Source organism: Acipenser ruthenus, chromosome 21 (assembly GCF_902713425.1).
Source record: "Acipenser ruthenus chromosome 21, fAciRut3.2 maternal haplotype, whole genome shotgun sequence".
Classification (NCBI taxonomy): domain Eukaryota; kingdom Metazoa; phylum Chordata; class Actinopteri; order Acipenseriformes; family Acipenseridae; genus Acipenser; species Acipenser ruthenus.
This window is the reverse complement of record NC_081209.1, coordinates 30,819,944-30,840,624: the sequence shown is the minus strand read 5'-3', so window position 1 is coordinate 30,840,624 and position 20,681 is coordinate 30,819,944. Positions and strand designations below refer to the sequence as shown.

The following is a 20,681-nucleotide window of genomic DNA, read 5'->3' as shown; positions in this document are numbered from 1 at the left end:
ACTTTTGCAGAGGTCAAAAGTGATTTTAATGGCAGAAAAAAAGTGCAAAAAAAAGAAATGTCAGCAGTACCAATAATACAATCTTCAGATTGTAAAAGGGGAATACTTCTAGAATGAAATGATTATCAAGAAGGTATTTAAAACTTAGAGGGTCAGGGGTCACTACAGGGCTTGAAATGGTTACCATATCCATCCACTGTTTGTTTTAAAACACAATCCCCTTGAGAAAGGTTTGCCAACCCTAATACTACTACGACTACTACTACGACTACTACTACTACTACTACTACTACTACTACTACTACTACTATCACTACTACTACTAATGCGCTGCACATAAATGATCATTCTGTAGTTTTATATTATTATTATTATTATTGGAGGAGGCTGTGTGGTCCAGTGGTTAAAGAAACAGGCTTATAATCAGGAGATCCCCGGTTCAAATCCCACCTCAGGCACTGACTCATTGTGTGACCCTGAGCAAGCCACTTTACATTCTTGTGCTCCGTCTTTTGGGTGAGACGTAATTGTAAGTGACTCTGCAGCTGATGCATAATTCACACACTCTAGTCTCTGTAAGTCGCCTTGGATAAAGGCGTCTGCTAAATAAACAAATAATAATAATATTATTATTATTATTACAATTCAAATTATCCTTAACTTAGGGACATTTCAGATTTTCAAACGTTTTCATGATTTTAATGCAAACTGAACAGGCTGGTGACCCCACTCAGTATTCTGGCACTTCCAACACTATTATTATTATTATTATTATTATTATTATTATTATTATTATTATTATTATTATTATTATTATTTTTAAATACATGTTTGACTATAAGAATATCTTGTATAGATTATGTGTAAAAATGAGGGAAAGTGAGGAATAATGTGTGCTTTTTATCACTTATTAATAGGAGTTTCATGTTACTGACGGAGGAATCTGTAAAAGGGAGGCTGTCACTCCATTATCTGGGCCTACAGCCTCTGTCTCTCTTTCTTCTTGTGTTCTCTCTTTCTTCCTTGACTAGCACTGGGAGTGAGTTTGGAAGGTGTCAGGCGAGAGGCAGTGCTGATGTATCGGGGGCAGTTGCTTGTCTCAGCTGAGGCCTTTTGTGTACTCGGCTCAGATTCATTAGATAGCCTGGTGGTGTGAAAAAAAAAAAGAAGGGGGTTGACCCGGGTCTGAGGCCTCGACCTTTCTGGAGCCTGGGGTCAGATTTTTAGCAACTGTGCAAGCATCATTCACCAACTGCAGGCCCTCTCAACACAAGAGAGGGGCGTCACGGGAAATGGAAGGAGATGGTGGGAAAATGTGGGAATTTATAGAAGCTGGGAGTCTATTTCAAAGGGGCTATAGAAGATCAGCTGAGAAACGAGGGGTCAAAGGTGCTGCTTGTGCCTGATTTCTCGGCCATGTTACAGTAACATCTGCGTGTTAAGAGACTACAGGGACCAGAAGTTTGTGACCCTCAGGCAGCGATCAGGACACAGTGAGAGATTAGATTGTCTGTGTCAGTGTCCGGTGCTTGATTCTGTCTGGAGGAACATGCGCCTGCTTTTGCTTTTACACTTTGCCCTCTTTCAGTCATTAGATTGGATGTTAATACTGATGTTCCTGTTCATTTTCAAATGATCCAACCCATGTCCTTAACAATACAATGAAATACAAAGATACTACTAATACTCACTGTATTGTGGTATACTATTGTATTTGCATAATATAACACATGAGTATATAACACATGAATATGTAAATGCATATTGAACTTTAATAGTTTGTGGCTGAAGCAATGAGTTTACCAACATTGCTGGAAATATTTTAAGCACCCGTAGTTGTTTTATGTATTCATGAATTTGTTTGTCTGTTTGTTTTGTTTGCTTGTTTTGTTGATGTTTAAATCCCAGAAGGTTTACTTTTTAAAACACTGAAGATGAGAAGAAGATTCAAACTGAACACTTCCACCTTTCCACCTTTTTGCATGTCCCATTAAAAATTGTACAGAACATTAACAAACACACATGCACGCACACATGCACACACACACACACACGCACACGTGCACACACACGCACACACGCACACACGTGCACATGCACACACACACACAAGCACACGCACATGCACACACACACACACACAAGCACACACACACACACAAGCACACACACACACACACACAAGCACTCACACACACACACACACACACACAAACACACACACATGCACACAAACACACACACACGCATGCACACACACACACACACACATGCACACACACACACACACAAGCACACACAAACACACAAGCACACACAAACACACAAGCACACACACACACACACACAAACACACACACACACATGCACACAAACACACACACAAGCACACACACACACGCACACACACACACACACACACACTCAAACCCAATGCACCGTGTACTGGCACTGAGACAGGTGCAGTGCAATGCCAGTTTGAGCTTAGCTCTAATCCAGGCCTCACATCGTTCTTTAACAGCTCCACAAGGCATTCTGCAAAGATGTGCTAAGGGGAGGGTGGGATTCAATTACTGCAGCAGAAGGAATGGTCAATGACTTTCCAAATTCTAAAAAGTTGAATTCATGCTCCACCACATGCTTTTACCTTTGTTTATTTACACATCTCAGGGATATATGGGAACGGGTTTCTCCCACTTGTTGTAAAATAGCTTTCTGAAAATACACCAGTTGGCTTTCACTTCAGCTATTAGGCTGATTGCTCTCTGTGGACTCGTAGCTACACAGAGCTCGCAGTCCTCTGGCTTTCTGTGTGCTGTAATACATTTGATCTAGGAAGAGGAGTTCAGAGCTGACCAGCTGCTCTCCAGCACTGCTACAGACCCTGGGAAGAGACCACTAATTAGCCTCCCACCCCCATAAACACACTAAGTAGGCAGTTAAGATATTCACATTCTATTGATTGGTACTGGTGTGTGTGTGTGTGTTTGTGTGTGTGTGTGTGTGTGTGTGTGTGTGTGTGTGTATGTGTGTGTGTGTGTGTGTGTGTGTGTATGTGTGTGTGTGTGTGTGTGTGTGTTTATTAGGTGCTTTTACTATTTTTAGTAATAATAATACTAATACTACTACGACTACTATCACTACTACGACTAATTCTAATAATAGCACAATAGAAAACTAGAATTAACTTTTACGTGCAGTGCATTATTATTATTATTATTATTATTATTATTATTATTATTATTAGGGTTGGCATACCTTTCTCAATGGGATTGTGTTTGGATGTACATGGTAAAATTCCAAGTCATGTAGGGATCCCTAACCATGTAAGTTTTAAATACCTTATTGATAATCAATTCATATAACGGAAGTAAATGATGTCATCTTGTATGTGTGTGCATTTGTGTGGTACTTGTATTGATAATAATAATAATAATAATAATAATAATAATAATAATAATAATAATAATAATAATAATAACGCTGATCCTGCAGCGGAAGTGAATGATGTCATCTCTACAATACAGTTCCCGGGATGTCAGTGAAATTCTTTCATCGGGGTCACAGGCTACAAGCTTGGGGTCCTGCCCTGAGAGATTCAATGAGGAAAGAAAAACGTTCCTCTCTCAGTGATTTTCTTTTCTTTTTTCTCTCTCTGTATTTTTCTTTCATTTAGCAGGCCTCCCCAATAAACATGCAGCCAATTTTCCAGTGCATTAACCCGGGAGGATCTTTAATACACAAGTGCTTGGTGCGAAAAGGACAGTGAGGCCGAGCGGAAGATGGATGAGACTGCCGCCTAAGAGTGGGCAGTTTTCCCACTGCCCCGGCCTCGTCCTGGGACAAAGGCCTCATTGAGTGAGATGCTTGACATCAGCATCATAAACTAGCCGTGGCTACAAAGGCTCTGACATTTGAAAGTACCAGTCACTGCCCCTTCTCTTTCTCCCTGTGCACAGGCTGCAGGGGACAGCCCAAGCACTAACAGTTGTCTTCCTTTGTGAACTGCTAAGACAAGAGCGTTTAAGATAAATAGTGTCAACAAGAATACCTTCTCACAGTCTCCTTTCGGTTCCCAAAGACAACATTTCCTCATGGGGTTTTAGATTACAGCAAGGAGACCCTAACATCTTCCCCCTTTTCACTTTTTTCTTTTTCTTTTGTGGTGACAGCGGCGGCGGAGGGTGTCGCTAATTTAATTTGTACCTCGTCCCAGAGAGGTGAGTTGAGCAATTTTTTTTGTTGTATTGTTTGCCACTCTCCTCAAAGGCAAGCGTTTCTTTCTCATGGGAAACTTTTGGGAAAGTGCTGGCGAACGGAAGAAAGGGGTGAAAGTAACAGGGACTAAATTAGTAATTACTTTAGTGTAACATTTGGTGGGAAGGATAATCCACTTTAGCTAATGTTTTGACATCAAGGATGGATCCCACCATAAAGACGCTTGGCTAGCCTTGCATACTGGGAGTTCTGCTTTCACAACGCTATGTTACTTGAAACTATGCAAACTCTAAAATGATCCAGGGATTGATATGCCTGTGTAATGATCAACTCCTTTTTAATTTAGTTTAACCGTATCCTTTATAGTTCAGTATTATATGGTATAGTAGAAAAGATTACTTTGGTAGTGTATTCTTCCTATATAATTTCAAAGGCACCATAAACAAGTTTATCCCAAAACAGTCCTTTGGTTTTTTGGTGTATTACATCATGCTTATGCAAATGATGTCACATGCCTGTTGAAATGTCAAGACCTCGAGGAAGTGAGGTGGTGCACGGGACAATGAGACCTTTATGTTTGATTTTGTCTAAAGTTAGGCTGAACAATAAGTCTTCAAACCCCAGAATTTATTACACACAAAAAATAATAATAATAATAAATAATAAAAATACATACTTTGTGCAAGTTATGTTATTTCCCTATATATAAAAAATATTACATTCAGATCTTTTCCCATCTGTAATGATCTTTGAGAGACTATAATTTCATTGCTTTCACATTGCGCAGCCAAATTTGCATATATACTACAGCACCTGCCTTTTAAATCATGAGGACCCTTTTGTTACTGCTGAGCGCTATGGGAAATAAAGGTTAATTTATTTAAACAATCCCTACAGTGACATGTGCAGGGGACTAGGCTGTGACACATGCTAACTTTGATGGAGGCTGTATCTGCAAATGGGTTCAAATCACCCACATTTTACACAATGTAGACACCCATATATCAGTCTTAGTCATCATTTAAACCAGTCGGCGTGGCAATGGGTAAAGGTTCAAAGTGATTCTCAATGAGGAATATTCAACTGGCAGTATTTGTTTGTTGCTTCGAGTGGGATCCATGAATGTTTATTGATATGAATGTCATTGTTATAATCAGGTCATATAACCTTGTTGTTCTCCAGTGGCAGGGAAAGCTAATGCTGATGCCAAATCCATCGTGGAATTGCCACAACTGGACAAAACATAAATACTTGAGCTGAACTTTCCAGTTTTAGGATACTATAATAAGATGAGGTCTACCTCTCTGCTGTCTCTACCCCTCCCATGTACTGTTTATAAAGCACAGCACCTAACGGAGAAGGTTTGACCCAAGAGGAGGCAGATACAATGACACAGTTCAAATTTACAGCCACACTTCTTCAGTGAAATGGTCCTGTGATACTCCGCGCCTTCATGTTAAGAAGTAGTTTTTCATTTTAGCGCTATCATCCTTTTGTCATTGCTTTCAAAAACTCCACCTGTCCAAATGTACTATGAATGAATGCATCAATAAATGAATTAATGGATGATATAGTCAAACTATTTATGTATTTATTTATTTATTTATTTTACTGAAGCATGTCCCATATGTTTATTTCTGACTTATAGGTTGAAAAAGGTGAGGCTAATATCCATGGTCAGAAATGTTTTAAAACCTTGTCTGACACACTTTACAAGAATATATCCAATGGGGATGCATTAGACTGATGAGGTTTGACAGAGCCAAAAAAAGTTTTGACCACTTGCAAAACACAGAGCTGGGGCATGGCAATAAAAAAAAAGTTTGAACACATTACCACCATGTGAAATGTTTTAAATAATGCACAGGGCCTACGGTAATTGTGCTAACAGTATTGCAGGTGTGCAGCGAATCCAGATTCACAATCCAGTAGAGACGGGTGCTGTTCATGGTCTTCTTTACAAGTTCAAAGTATCGTATTATTATTATTATTATTATTATTATTATTATTATTATTATTATTATTATTATTAGTAGTAGTAGTAGTAGTAGTAGTAGTAGTAGTAGTAGTAGTCGTAGTAGTAGTAGTAGTAGTATTGCATAATTTCTCACATACTCACAATGCTTCTATCCATGGATCTGCATGTTGCGTTAGATTCTCCGCAGCCTCTTCAAATTGGCCTTTAAAATATTAAAAGCAAATCACTCTCAAAGTGCAAAATGGTTTCCAGATTGCTAATGTATCTGTACAGAGATTCCCACCTCTGTCACAACAGCGACTCCTTCTCTTTCTTTTTTTGATTGCCTTGGTTTTGTTTTCCTTTGCTTTTCAGCGACCGGGAAATAAAATCAGGGCCGTAGTTCACACGTACTAATTGAGTGATAATTGAGCCATGGATTCGGGTCCTGTTAGGCTAGGCCTCAATGGATTTACAGTGTTTGCTTTGGGTAAGGCCTTGAAAACACAAAGAGGGGGAACTGCAGTTACCCTACCTGCCTGGCCTCACAGGTTGCTCGTTTCTGTGTTAGCCAGGCCCTTTTAGACAGGTAATTCCTGCTCTTATGAGAGAAGCCGTTGACAGGTTTGTGTTTTTAGGAGATAGTTGTTAGGCCTTTTGAAAAAACCAAAAAGTAAGTCATGTTTTTAATGACCTAAAAGGTGAAGAATTAGGAGGGTCTGGGAGGCTGGTAGCATAAAAGCTGTCAAAGGCAACATCAGCATGAAATGTCAACATTCTGGAGCCCTGAGCGCTGACTGCAAGGGAACAATAGACAAAAAAGAGATAAAATGCACTTAAAGGATTTAAAACAAAACAAAATTCAGCATACAGATACGTGCTGACAGCTCCTTGAATAGTTAAACAAATTGTGCTAACGTTATTTTGGCATGAGTGATCATAAACTTTTCTAAAGTTTATATTTTTAATGTTGTAACATTTTATGCTGTAATAATAATAATAATAATAATAATAATAATAATAATAATAATAATAATAACACTACTACTACTACTACTACTAGTACTAATAATAATAATAATAATAATAATAATAATAATAATAATAATAATAATAATAATAATGTGGTTGCCAAAAATAGCAATCCTGATTCCCAACCACTATTTAAACAGTCTTTCCTTCTGTCTGTCTATATATAGTGCTAGTATGTTGTTACCACCACTGCATTCCAGTTAGAATGGATCAAATTACACCAGTAAGTGCACTCAAAGTCAACATTGAGTTTTTTCAACCAGATGGATTTGCTCAAAACCTTTGCTCCAAAAAACAACAACAATTGGAATCAAATACTATGTGAAAACAAAATTAAGAAGGTACTGGAGTCCCCCAGCGGCTAACCTACTATAGGCACATCTGTGTGGCATGCAGGGAGATTCTCACAGCCAGAGGAGTGCAGGTTTGCACTGGTTCTAGCACTTCTGCTGGTTAGAGAAGCAAATTGAACGGGGACTGTTTCTCGGTATTGCGCTACAGCGGCCCCTACTGGCCAGGTGCCCGGTGAGCTCAAGCAGACACCTGCACGGCTGAATTTCATCCGCTTTCATGCTCCTGTGTGTGACGAGGCAGCTGGCATGATCATGGGATCGGAGGACACACACTGACCTTCACTTCTGCTGAGCTGTAGTGGAGAAACATTCTAAATTGGCTAATCCTTGCTAATTCAATTCACAACTTTCATACATGGAGGCAGGGCATCACTGTGTCTCAGGGAATCTACTGTGTTGTCTAAATATATATGGCGATAAATACATACATTATGGGTTCTTAGACTTTTTTTTTTCCAAGAAGTATAATACAAGCTGTGTGATTGTAAAACAAAATAACAAAAGCAGTACTTATGGAAAATATTTGAAATAAAGTTGAAAAAGAAAAAAATTTCATCAATCCTGAACATTCTTGCTTGTCCTAAATACACATCTAATTTTCTTTGGTAATTAGAAAAAAACATTTGTTTTCATTTTCCCAATGTCTTCTACAAAGCTGCAGTAGTGTAGGATATTATATTCATGCCAGCTGCTGCAATTTGAAAAACCCCAAAAAAGTGGAATCAAACATCTTTATATTTCCTTAATTTTTCTTATTGCTGCATGCCTGTCCATACACTGTGTTCATTAATTAAGCATTGACCCACGCTGGCTGTTTGAGCTTGTTTCAATCGTATTGCCTTTGTTCTGTTTTCCATATCTGGTGGACAGGAACATCTCTTAGATTCCTTTCACTTGATTGGACATTAAGCCATCCTCCCGCCTCACAGCTAAGCTTTGATTGGGCCATTAAAAGGTTAATCCCCGCCAGATGCAAATAATAAAGAGATGTCCGTCGTGTTGTGCAGTTCCACTGGCCTGCTGCAGTGCATGCTTTCATTCAAATACAGCAGGGACTGGGTCAACAATCAAATAAGATCTAGTGGTTTATCTGCAGCGATAGCACAAATAACAGAGAAATATCCCAGCCAGGTCCCACTTCTGAATCAGTATCAAAGTGACCTGGGTCAGCTCTGATTAAATCAGGAGCGTCGAGGATAAGTTATAGAGGCTGTAGGGGAACTCTGTGATTTCAATCCAAGCTAACTCATCCATCCCTAATTAAGAAAACACAGAGTAAAGCGAGTTTGTAGGCCTCAAACCGTTTGGAGTTGATTATCTGAACCACCCAACTCCTGGAAGGCTTGGAGCTCAGGCTCTGATCCCCGCTAAGGCCTGTCGGTGAGGAATGAGTGGTGACAGTTGAAGCTGGAAAAGCCCCGAGTTGGAGCTTGCAGTGGGAAACAGCTGCCTCCCACAGCTAACCTCTGGGACAATGTGAAGTTACTATGTGTTTGGACAGGTTTGGGCAAGAATCGAGGTCACTGTGCTGTCAGAGGGATATGTCAGAGACTGGAAATGAGGCAGAAAAATAACATTATTTTCCATTTCCTTCGAATTAGTTTTCTTTTTTTTGTTCTCTTTTCTGCGTAAAAGGCCAGCCGGAGGGCTAAATAATAAAATAAAAAGAGAGCGTTTAAGTAGATAGTTCACCCCTCTGGGACCTAATTGCACATTATATTTTTTGCAAGCTTTAATTATTTTCTCTTCCTCTTCCTTCATTGTAGTTCTCATTTAGGGGTGGAGGAGATGTGTGTGGGGGGGTATTTTTTCCATGAGTAGCGCATTCTGGACAGAAGGATAAGTGAAGAGCACAGTTATTTCAGAAGTATATGAAAAGGAGGCTACCAGCAACCTTACCATTACAAGCCGGAGCTTCATAGCTTCATGTTGTTGATCAGGGTGGATTCATGGTTGTGTTGCCCAGTATCTGGGGCGTCCCATGCAGTAAACCCAGGAGCAGTTCCAGACATTATGGTAAAGCATAATACAATGTTTGCATAGGCTTTGCCAAACTTTCTACTATGCTTTTCACTTCTGTAGCAAAACATATAAAAATGATTTTAATGAAACTGCTAATACAGATACTATTCTGCATTTGGAGCTTTAAGTTGCTATATTTGGAACCTGTAGAGGATGTTTTCATGAATTACTCCAACATCTGAACATTCTCATTAGGGCTGCTCCCCACTCAGGCTTCTTGTCTCTGATTCAGAAGACCCCCACATTTCTCTCTGGCTCACATTAGAACAACACATACTGTACACATGTCTAAAGCTATGAAGATAGACAGATCATATTTTTGCATTGCTGCCACACAGAGACATGCCCGCCCTCAAGTTCATCAGCTTAAAACTGTAAAGTCCGAACTCCTGTTCCCATACGCACTCTCCCTCCTTTCCACAGAAGATGATAAATAGGGATTTGTAAATGGAAGGTGGGTGTATTTCCCAAAAAGAGAAAGACATTAAAACCACAGAACATCTTGAGCAAGCTGAGTCAGCAATCTGACCCTAACCACGAGGCTCTTGACATGACTTGATGCCTGGACAATAACAGCAACGTCTTTTACTTTGGTAGCCCTTTACATTAAGAGTCTCTAATTACTGTGTATTTACATAGTAGTTACTCAGTAAATACATGTGTACTTACACATAATTACAATGTTATTATGCATAGCTACATGTACATATTTTTGCACGATATATGTAAGTACACAATTGTATCAGAAAAGAGTTAGGGTTAGGTTTAGAGCTAGAGCTAGGTTTAAGGTTAGGATTACAGTTACTGGTATATCATGCAAAAAACAATGACATATTAAGTTAATTGTAACTATGCATAATAACTGTAATTATTTATAAGTACACATGTATTTAATAAGTAACTGCTATGTAAATACACAGTCATTTGTTGCACTTAATGTATTGTTTTGAGTTACACTTTAGTTTAGGGTTCCATTATAAGTGGTTATAAACAATAGCAAAAACAAAACAATGGCAAAAGTGTATAATAACTGTATTCAAAAACAAACCCACCCCATACAATTGGTGAGACAAACATATAAAGACAAAGAGACAGACAGACAGACAGACAGACAGACAGGCATAGAAAGACAAACAGACCTGAAAAGACAGACAGGCTATATCCGTTATAAGCGATTATAAACAATAGCACAAAACAAAATGACAAAAGTGTGTAATAATACTCTTATTATTTCTATTTGTATTCTATAATTGTTAATAGCATAATTAATAACATATTTATAGATTGTTTATAAGCACTCATACCGGATTCCTAAACTAAAGTGTTACCGTGTTTTATATATATATATATATATATATATATATATATATATATATATATATATATATATATATACTGTATTGTATAAGCCAGTTATAATAAAAAGCTATAGATATGTTATTCATCTTTTGTAGAGCATATTCAAAAATCTTAGCCCTACAAATGAACAAGTGTTGTACACAGCCCTGGTCACAGTACAATGACCCACCTCCCATTTATAGCACTGCAGCGTGCTCGCTGAATCAGCTCTCTTACTAAGCAGCCACTGATCTCAGCCTGTCTGAACACAATGCCCCGGTCACCCTGAGCAGCTGCCATGCAGACCTCTAGGTGTTACTCTCCTGTACTTTTTTATCACCTGCTCATTCACCCGTGTGCAATCAATCCCTCGGATCTATTTTTAAAAAGACCTCAAGGTCTAGAGATTAGCGCCCCAGTCAGCTGATCGGCATGTGCCCTCTCGGCTAGATTTAAATAGTAAGCAACAGGACCAAAAGGGGAGAAAAACTATTAGTTCTGACATGCCAGGACTGGCCTCTGCTATCTGGAGGGCCTAGTTCAGAGGAGGAGTAATTATAACAAACCCGATCCCCGCTCCGGGCCTGACTTTCCCACTGACCTTCATACCACAGCGCTTCTTACTTGTGAGCGGGGGAGAGAAGGTCAACTCCACTGCTCGGCTGGGGGCTGTCAGAGATCACTATAGAGAGAGTGGAGCAGTGCCCAAGCAGAAGAATCAAAAGCCAACAGGATTTCATTTGTACAACTTTTTTTAAGTGCTCTTTTTTCCCCAGGTTTCCCTGTGATTTACCATGCCTCTGTGCTTTTTGTGTTTTACAACACTTTACCACGATTAACGTTGCTTTTCTAAAAGCATTGCCATGCTTGATTATGCATCAGCATGCTTTTGAAAGGCTTGACTGTGCTTTACCAGCATGCTCATTTAACATGCTTTTCTAAATCTGACGTCACAATTACCACACTTTATGGAATTTATACTGAATGTAATTATTATAGCTTTGCTCGGCCACCAATGCTTGCTTCCGAGTTTAACTGTTCATGTTTGGCCGATATGCAGTGTGTGGCAGTCTTGTGTGATTTATGATTTGTTCCCGAGGTTGGAGTTCAGATGTCAGAAATCAGATTTTGAAATAACCATGTTGAGATCAGATCAATACAAGCCCAGCAGTGAGAGATCCTTTATTATGGGTCAACGACCCACTCAACCCTGTTTGATTGACGTATTGGATGTTAGTTCAATATTATTACATTTGAATTACCAACACTTATGATGCAGTTTTAAGGTCAGAAAGTCAATGTGTAAGGTATAAAGAAATCCACATTAAAGATATAACACTCTTGGTTATCTTTTCCCTTTGGCTCTTTTTTAGCCTCTCAAGCATAGCATTGCCATCGCTGCAGTCTAAACTGGGCAATGCCACATGCTCGCTGCGTCTCTGAACTCGGGGGAAGCAGATCGCTTCACAGTTCATGATTTCTGCTGCTGTACAGTTCCATCCCCGCTAGTGCTGTTATGAGGAGGGCCTGCCCTTATAAAAGTTTACTGTAGGAATAAAGACCCATTCAAGATGCTGGATCAGGAGATTGCATCCAAAGCAATCAGCAGCAAGGTCAGTGCAGCCTGAGGTCAAGCATGCCACATATCAGCTGCAGAGAGAGGGGGTTTACTCCAGCTATCGCCATGGATTAAGAAAGACTGAAACAGCTGTTAATAACTACATATGAACATTGTACTTTTCAGGAAACTGTCAGTTTCTGTGTAGTGATTTTTAAGCAGTCTGCTGATGATAACTTTAGTATTTTCATGTCCTTTACTGTTGCACTCAGTAATGGATCTGAAGATAACCATTTCATCAGTGCCGTGCAAAGGATAGGAGGCACATAATGAACGATGTATACCGCGGTAAAAGCAGTAAAATATTGTGTTGTGGAAACATGGTAAACCACGAGCTCACATGTAAGTATGATACAAACCATGGTTAACTATGAAAGAAACATAATGAATGCACAGTGTAAGCACGGGAAAGGCATGCGAAATGGCAAAATTAGCATGCAAATCTACCAGGATAATCTTTCATACGGTGAGGAAGTAAAAGCAGTCTTTAATGGCTTAAGTTCTGATGTTTGGACCAGTGGGAGCAAAGATATGCAATGTGAATATAACCATGGTCGGGTCAGACCAACACAAGGGCTGCAGTGAAAGATCTATTGTAAAGGCTCAATTATCCACACAACACAGACACTAGGCACGTAAAAAAATTAGGCTTTAAATGTATAGCCACTGGTTATTTGAGTAGCTGAAGAGTAAGCCTTATGAGCAGCATGTGAGTTAAAAAAAAGGACAAAGAAAAAACAAGCCCATATACACACATCATTGTCACACTATTATTCACAATCATCTTACTGCACTGCAGCTGTTTTTATTTCTTCTGTTCAAGTGGAAATTGTTTCATTCAGTTGCTCAAGTTCAGTTTGCTCAAGTGCTTGCCAGGAATGTTTCCGTTTTGGCACATGGAAATAAAGCATTAGACAGCTCTTCAGCTGCATCCCCACCCACTATCACAGCATATCGCTTTACACGCACGACACACCTCATTTGCTCTTAAAGAGCTCCTTCTCTCTTACCTGTCTCTTTCTACTGCATGCTGAACTTCCATTAAGGTCGTTTGTTGTTTCTTTAGTTTTTAAGTGGCTCCCGAGTTCTACTCTGGAGTTCAGCTTTTCCCTCTCTCTGCACTTTTCCAGGTAATTAATCCCAAAAAAATACATCAACCGCTAAGAGAATAAGAGAACTACCAAACCCAGTTGTATCCTGGGATAGGCCAGTCCACAACAGACACAGAGATTCTTTATGAGCGAGCTTTCATAAAAACAGTATATATATATATAATGAGTTGCAAATACAGAACATTTCCTAAACAGCAGCATGGAGTTGTTTTGCGTTCAGGGGAAGTTCATATGAGGTGACTGCTGGCAGCACATAGGCTGTCAGCACTGATACGAGAGGTGGCAAAGTCACACTTGCCCTTTTGAACGCAGTCTGAAACAAAGTTGCTGTCGGGGAGGAGGAGGTCAATTGGACGAGTGACAGTGAGTGATAGAAGGAGGAGTTTAGATTGAAACATTCTCGTAAAGCAGTAATTGTGGGTGCGCCCTGTTGAACATTATCGTCCTCAGCTTCCTATCCGATATTCCAGATGCTCTACACAATATCCATGTGCTTTCTGATATCAGCTGACCTCAAGAGCTGAGCGCAGTGTGCCATGGTCAGTAATTGAATGGGAAGACTCTCTTAATCATGAGGTGTATGAGTGCTGGTGGGACAGTAGGGATCCCTCTTCCGTGTCACCAGCACAGTGTTAGTACCATCCTCCCGAGGAGAAGTTATCCCAAGGTTCAGCCTACATCATGTAGACTTTAGGACTGCTTAGAAGATGAGTTGACATGATAATCCATTATTATTATTATTATTATTATTATTATTATTATTATTATTATTATTACTATTATTATTGGGATTCTGATAATGGAAATTTTATAAGACAGTAATCAGCCAAACAGCCACACAAAACAAGAAATATCCAATGTACAGCCAGTAGGAGGTTCATGGACTGGCCTCAAGCACTTAGGTGGTAGAAAAAAGCCCTAAGCATTAATCAGAATCAATCACCCTAACAGAGGTAGAGGCAGTTTGACGAGAATAAGTAAGAAGCTTGTCAAGCTGTCTGAAACATTTCCATTCCAGATCACACCTACGACGCTTAACCCTTTGCAATCTAACAACATTAAACACAGCGATTTGTTACAGATCGTTGCTTAATGGATTCCACAGTACAGTAAGGTCAGGAACTGTGTGTGCTTCCTCAGTGAGCTCTTCCCATGTGTTTCAGTCCTGGCCTGAGCATGCACACTCCCAATGTCTCTATTTCACTTGTGCAAGATTCAGATACAGTCCCTCAAAGGCTGGTGCGTTAATCTGGCATTAACTGTGACACCAACTAGTATATTCATGGCAGCTGTTCTTGGAAGCAGATTCTTCGAACCGATTTTACTTCACTAGACTAATTCCTCTCTTATAAAATAATCTGATAACACCTCAGCTAATATGTAACAGCATGGGGCTGGTTCACAGACTCATATATTTTCCAGAGGACCCACTGTTGTGAAGTTGGCATGTCTGTGAGCATTACCTGAAATGGTAAACCACCTCAGCATCCCTTGTGCCTGTGACCTGATTAACATGCGTGCCAAATTCATTTGGGCACAGGCCCTACAGGAGAGGTCACGAGACCATTTGAATTTAAAAGCACTGGATTGCAGGCTAATGATCCAGCATTCTGCAATGTGCATTAAAATGCAGAGGAACTTACTTGAAGATTGGAAAAATAAATAAGAGGTGTTGCTAGATTCTATAGTGAACTTTTTTTAGGTGTGTGTGTGTGTGTGTGTGTGTGTGTGTGTGTGTGTGTGTGTGTGTGTGTGTGTGTGTGTTCTCTACATACATTCACCTTTCCTTCGGACGTGTCTGTGCTTGTAAATCCAGGTTAAAGACCTAGGATTAGAATCACATTATCTGCTTCTCCTCTCAGCTGCTCATGCATCACCTCATTGTGCTGTCTCAGGGTAAACCTTGTTGTTGGCTTTGTCTTAGCTGCTGATTGTTTCACTCATCGTTCTGCATTCACTAATGGTTTGGGATCAGGGAGAATTGTCTCAAACAGGGATCATGCTACCTGTGTACACTTGGAAAATTCCTGGTAGCATTGCTGCCGCATAATTGCAGGATCTCAAACCAATCCAAGAGTCAAAAGCCAAAGCTCTCTCTACATCAACAGTGCCCATTGAAATTCACAGATGTTTAAGATGTAAAATAAAGGTTTACACACACCCTCATGGTCATAGTGTAATGAAAGGCAGCGCAAAGTTACCTGTTTCTGCTTACGAGGTATTGTTTCCATTGTTATTGCTGACAAGCTGCAATAGTGTAGGACAGGCCTTAACTCTGCTATGAATGACTGGTTGGAGCAGTGGAAGGGATAGCTTGGGGGAAACCAGGAGATACTAAGCCCATTATATTACAATTTGTACTCAATTGTAGTGGACTAACGCAATGAAGCAAATCACACTGATGTGTTTTAAATATACTTGATTGCTGCTATAGCCACGAAACACAGGGCCCTTTTCACAAAGCTTCTTTTCTAATAAGAACTTTGTTTAAAAGTCTGTTGAGGAATTACATAAAGATCTGCATGCACAACACAGTGTGTCACTGTTATTAAAGACAACAGTGTGGAAACAGTTGATGAATAGCAGCAGTGTGGAGTAGTGGTTAGGGCTCTGGACTGTTGACCGGAGTGTCATGGGTTCAATCCCAGGTGGGGGACACTGCTGCTGTCCCCTTGAGCAAGGTACTTTATCTAGATTGCTTCAATAAAAACCCAACTGTATAAATGGGTAATTGTATGTAAAAATAATGTGAGATCTTGTAACAATTGTAAGTCGCCCTGGTTAAGGGCGTTGGCTAAGAAATAAATAATAATAATGAATACCAAACACTATTTTATGGTTAGATTTTTTTTACTACCAAAATTTGCGATATTCCCAAGTGACACACACAGTATGTATTCCCAACCGTACTGCACAGCGTAGTTCTTTGTATTTCGTTCTGTGTAAGTAGACAGTAAAAAGATTTAGCAGATAAGTGAAATGCACTTCCTCTTATTTCTTTACAGGTAAAATGCAATTTACATCTTTTAAACAAAAAAAAAACGTTTTTATCTTAGCCAACAAAAAACATTTGGCACACGTGAATTCCTAAATTAACATTTTGTGTTACCATGGTTGCTGTGTACAGTTTTATTTTCCCAGAAAAAAAGTTGTAAAGTACGTTTTGGTATAAAGACAATGCTGGATCTATCTGGTTTAATGCTGGAACATTTGCTGTTTCATGTTGGGACTGCAGTCTTATATTTTGTTTATACTCTGAAGAAGAAAGTAAGAGAAATGAAATTATTTTCAGTACACCAGCAAAAAACAAAACAAACAAAACACTTATTGTCCAATAGAAGGCATTAAATCAACATGCAAATGTTTAATTGTTTGTTTATGTAGAAGTTTGCTTGTTTGTTTTTTGTTTGTTGCTTTTTTCTTTCTTTTTCTTTGAGAAAATAATAGATCAAAAAGCTTAGTAAATCCTGCTTTTAGTTTTTGCAACAACAGCGCTGCAAGCTCATCTTGGATCAGGTTACTTCCCCCAAATAAACAGATATCTAAATGAATCAATACAAGAAAGTCTTGGTTGTTAGGGCCTGGAATCTTCAGAGGCATGTTGGCCCCAGTTTGATTGAAGCATTATCCTTCTTGACAGGAACTGTTATCCTGAAGAAGGGGGCTGTTCAGCAGGGATGAACTCTGACCTCCAGGAATGCATAAAACTGAACATGCTGCCCAAAGGAGTCCAGATAAGTCAAGAGCCAAATAGCTGGATTTGCATACTTAACTATCACATATACAAAAGAAGCCCTGCTACATAAACCTCTCTGGGATCCAGCTATACATCTAGAGGAAAATAAAATCAACAGTGAAAACCCATTAAAGGTAAGGCCGCCCAGTGCTTTCAGCATTTCAACTTATTATTACCACAGTAAAACCGAAGCCAAATACCAATCCTATGCATCTAACTGCACAATGCAATTATCCTTTAAACTGATAGGTGTCCCCGACTGTTAATTCATTGCAATTGACGTGGGAAAGCCCTCTGCAAGTGAAACTGCCATTGTATTGTTGTAAACTAGAACTGTTCATTGAATAAACTGGTTGAGAACATAGATTATTAAGGTTTTAAGGTTCTGCATGATATATCCCATGGCTTTTTATTATTAATATTCAATACTTATTATTTTTATATCATAATACAGACAATAATAATGCAAATAATATAATAATAAAAAATACCTGTTCTGAGCACCTGTTCAGAGAAGGGCATGCATTTTATTTCTTGTATTTCTTTTTAAATATCCTGTTACAATTTGTGTACAGCGATCTGTTCAAGGGTGAAAGGGGATGGCCGCTCATGACATGACTGAATCCCCTGCACAGACCCAACCAGTTTTCTAAACAGAAACCCTGCTTCTAAACAAACCGCACTGTGTTACACTCTACCCCTTGTGAACGGCTGTCGCAGACTTGTTCTGTTAATGGTTATCTGTCCTCAAGTCCTTGACCCCCTGATTTGTAAACACGTTTTTTACACCACTCTCCAGAGCTCGGACTAGTGCCTTTTTTGTCAACAATTGCAAGAGATAAACTGTCTGTTTGAACCTGCTCTGGCCTGGTCAGGTCTGTACTGCCCTCTGCAGCATGGCCTTTGGCCTTTCCATGGCTAATCTTCTAGGCCTTGTCTTAGGTTAATCTCTTCTGACCCTGTTTAGGCTCTGTTCCTTTCCAAATGATTCACTGAAACACAGTGAGTGACACAACAACTTGGGTTGCCCATATTCCCCAAACAGTTTGCAGGTCAGTCGAGTAGAAAAGAGATCAAATAGAAGGATGTCAGGAAGCCTGACACCAGCCCTGACAAACAAACATTTACAGACGTCCCACACTTTCCCTGCCTTTGGTCTCTGGTTCCACTTCTTTTAAAGTGATCACATCCTCCTTACTGGACCATTAATAACGTCCAGGGGGGGTCTCTGGACAAACAAACAGGGAATGGGTTTATAATGAGGGCATCCTGTATTTACACTCTAGTTTCCATTTGCTAATATTTACTGCATGCACTTAGCACAGCTTTCTGTGATTGTTAGGCTGGAACTCTGTGCATTCACAACAGCAAAGTGATGTTCTTGAGCATATCATGTTTTTGTAAGTAGATGTGGTAAAATGCTACAACACTTTAAGGACAGTATAACTACTGTGCAGTTAATGTTTTTTTTTTTTTAAGTGGATCAATATTTCCATTAACACACAACATGTTCAATGGTTGGTTGCCCTGAAATGGAAACAGCAGAGTAATCCCAGCTGGGGGTCAAACCCCATCCACACCTTTCTGACTCTCTTATACACAATTTATGCTTAACGTCAGGTAAAAAAAAAAAAAACAAGTGAAAGCGGTGGGAGTCGTGGGAGGGGGGCGCGGGTTTGGGCTGGGCGTCAGACAGGAAACAAGCTGTTAAAATGTCACGACGCTCTGAGAGATCTCTTCATTCAGCCAGCACACAGGAAGAACTTCCTGGAGTACTGTACTAGACCTGAACACAGTGTACTCACGTCAGCTCGAAACCTGGCACGCATCTGGGTTTGACAATTGTAGTTTCTCAGTCAATTTGTCCCATTTTGACTGGCAAAAGGGTGGGGTTAGCAGAGTCCCCAGCAATGCTACTCTTACCACCCACATCAGATGCCACTTTAGGTCTCATTGGTTCAAACCATATATGACTAGTCTGTTGCCTGCATTGGACCACACAAACAATTGAATTCCTACTGTAAGTGCTACACAAGAGAGTTTCACATTACAAGCCCCTCCTATAAGAATATTCTCTTTCTTGCTCTGACCAATCACGCTGCAGTTCAGGTCAGTACACATTTTTAACAAAATGCTTCTGTTGTGTGTTGTTTAGGCGTGCAACTCCAGGCATCATATCAATATGAAGTGAAGGACAGAGCCCACAAGAGGGCATGAGATTGCAGCCAGATGGTCCATTGATTAGCGGTAAGTGGGGTGGTATTACTTTAGGGGCACAGCCTGGTGTGGTTTTCTTTCTTTTGTAATGCTAACTTTCTATTTTGTTTTTGATTTACTCAGAAAGAAGTTACCCCGGTGGTAGGTTCACACCAGTCTTCTTGTATTAAGAAAGCAAGAAGTTGGTGTTACACATCTCCAGTTAACCTACGAGCGCCAAAATACACCTTAGTTGTTGTTTTTGTCTCTCGCTCTGTAGCAGAAGCAAAAACAATGCATGCCTAAATACTGGAGTGAATGCCTGAGATGGTTAGGGATAGCTTCTTTTAACTTGTTGGCCATGTGGAAAATTATTAAACCACAAAAAATATGATTTGTTACAGTCTAGGAAGATGCAGAATACATAATGTTTTTTAATGACTATGACAAGTAATACTTGTATAGTTAAAAAAACAAAACGAAAGACGCACATACCGTACAGAATGGATCGACCTGCTGTGTACTGATTACTGAGGAATCTGACTGAGGAAGCGGGAGAAGATAAAGAGGAGAAGAACGTCCACACTGTGGCGAAATCCATTCACGCTATCTCAACGTCACATTCTACAGGTACAATAAAACATTTTCTTGTCAGCAAGTTCACAGAGCCTGTTGTGCTCGGGTGTATTGTAACCAGGAGGTCACCGGTTCAAATCCCACCTCAGCCACTGACTCATTGTGTGACCCTGAGCAAGTCACTTAACCTCCTTGTGCTCCGTCTTTCAGGTGAGACGTAATTGTAAGTGACTCTGCAGCTGATGCATAGTTCACACACCCTCTCTGTAAGTCGCCTTGGATAAAGGCGTCTGCTAAATAAACAAATAATAATAATAATAATAATGTATTGCCCGTGTTATTTTTAGGTTATGGCTGGTTCAGTGGAATTACATCGTTTTTTCCAGCTTTCTTAAAATGATGCTGCCTTTTCTCAAGTGCATTGAACACTGCAAACAACTTGTTGACAGTTCCAGACTTTGAAGAAAAGTTAGTTCCCATCATCTTCAGAACTGTCAGATAGCGACTGCCTCTACCCATCTTC

The 20,681-nt window shown here is 39.8% G+C and overlaps 1 long non-coding RNA gene across 1 annotated transcript; it reads left to right on the top strand.

Moving 5' to 3' along the window:
- Nucleotides 1-3,948: 3,948 nt before the first annotated feature.
- LOC117428022 (uncharacterized) lies at nt 3,949-20,445 on the top strand. The gene is made up of 4 exons (XR_009308084.1): nt 3,949-4,220; nt 17,291-17,520; nt 19,542-19,633; nt 19,727-20,445. It is a non-coding gene; the product is annotated as an uncharacterized LOC117428022 (long non-coding RNA).
- The last annotated feature ends 236 nt before the right edge of the window (nt 20,446-20,681 follow it).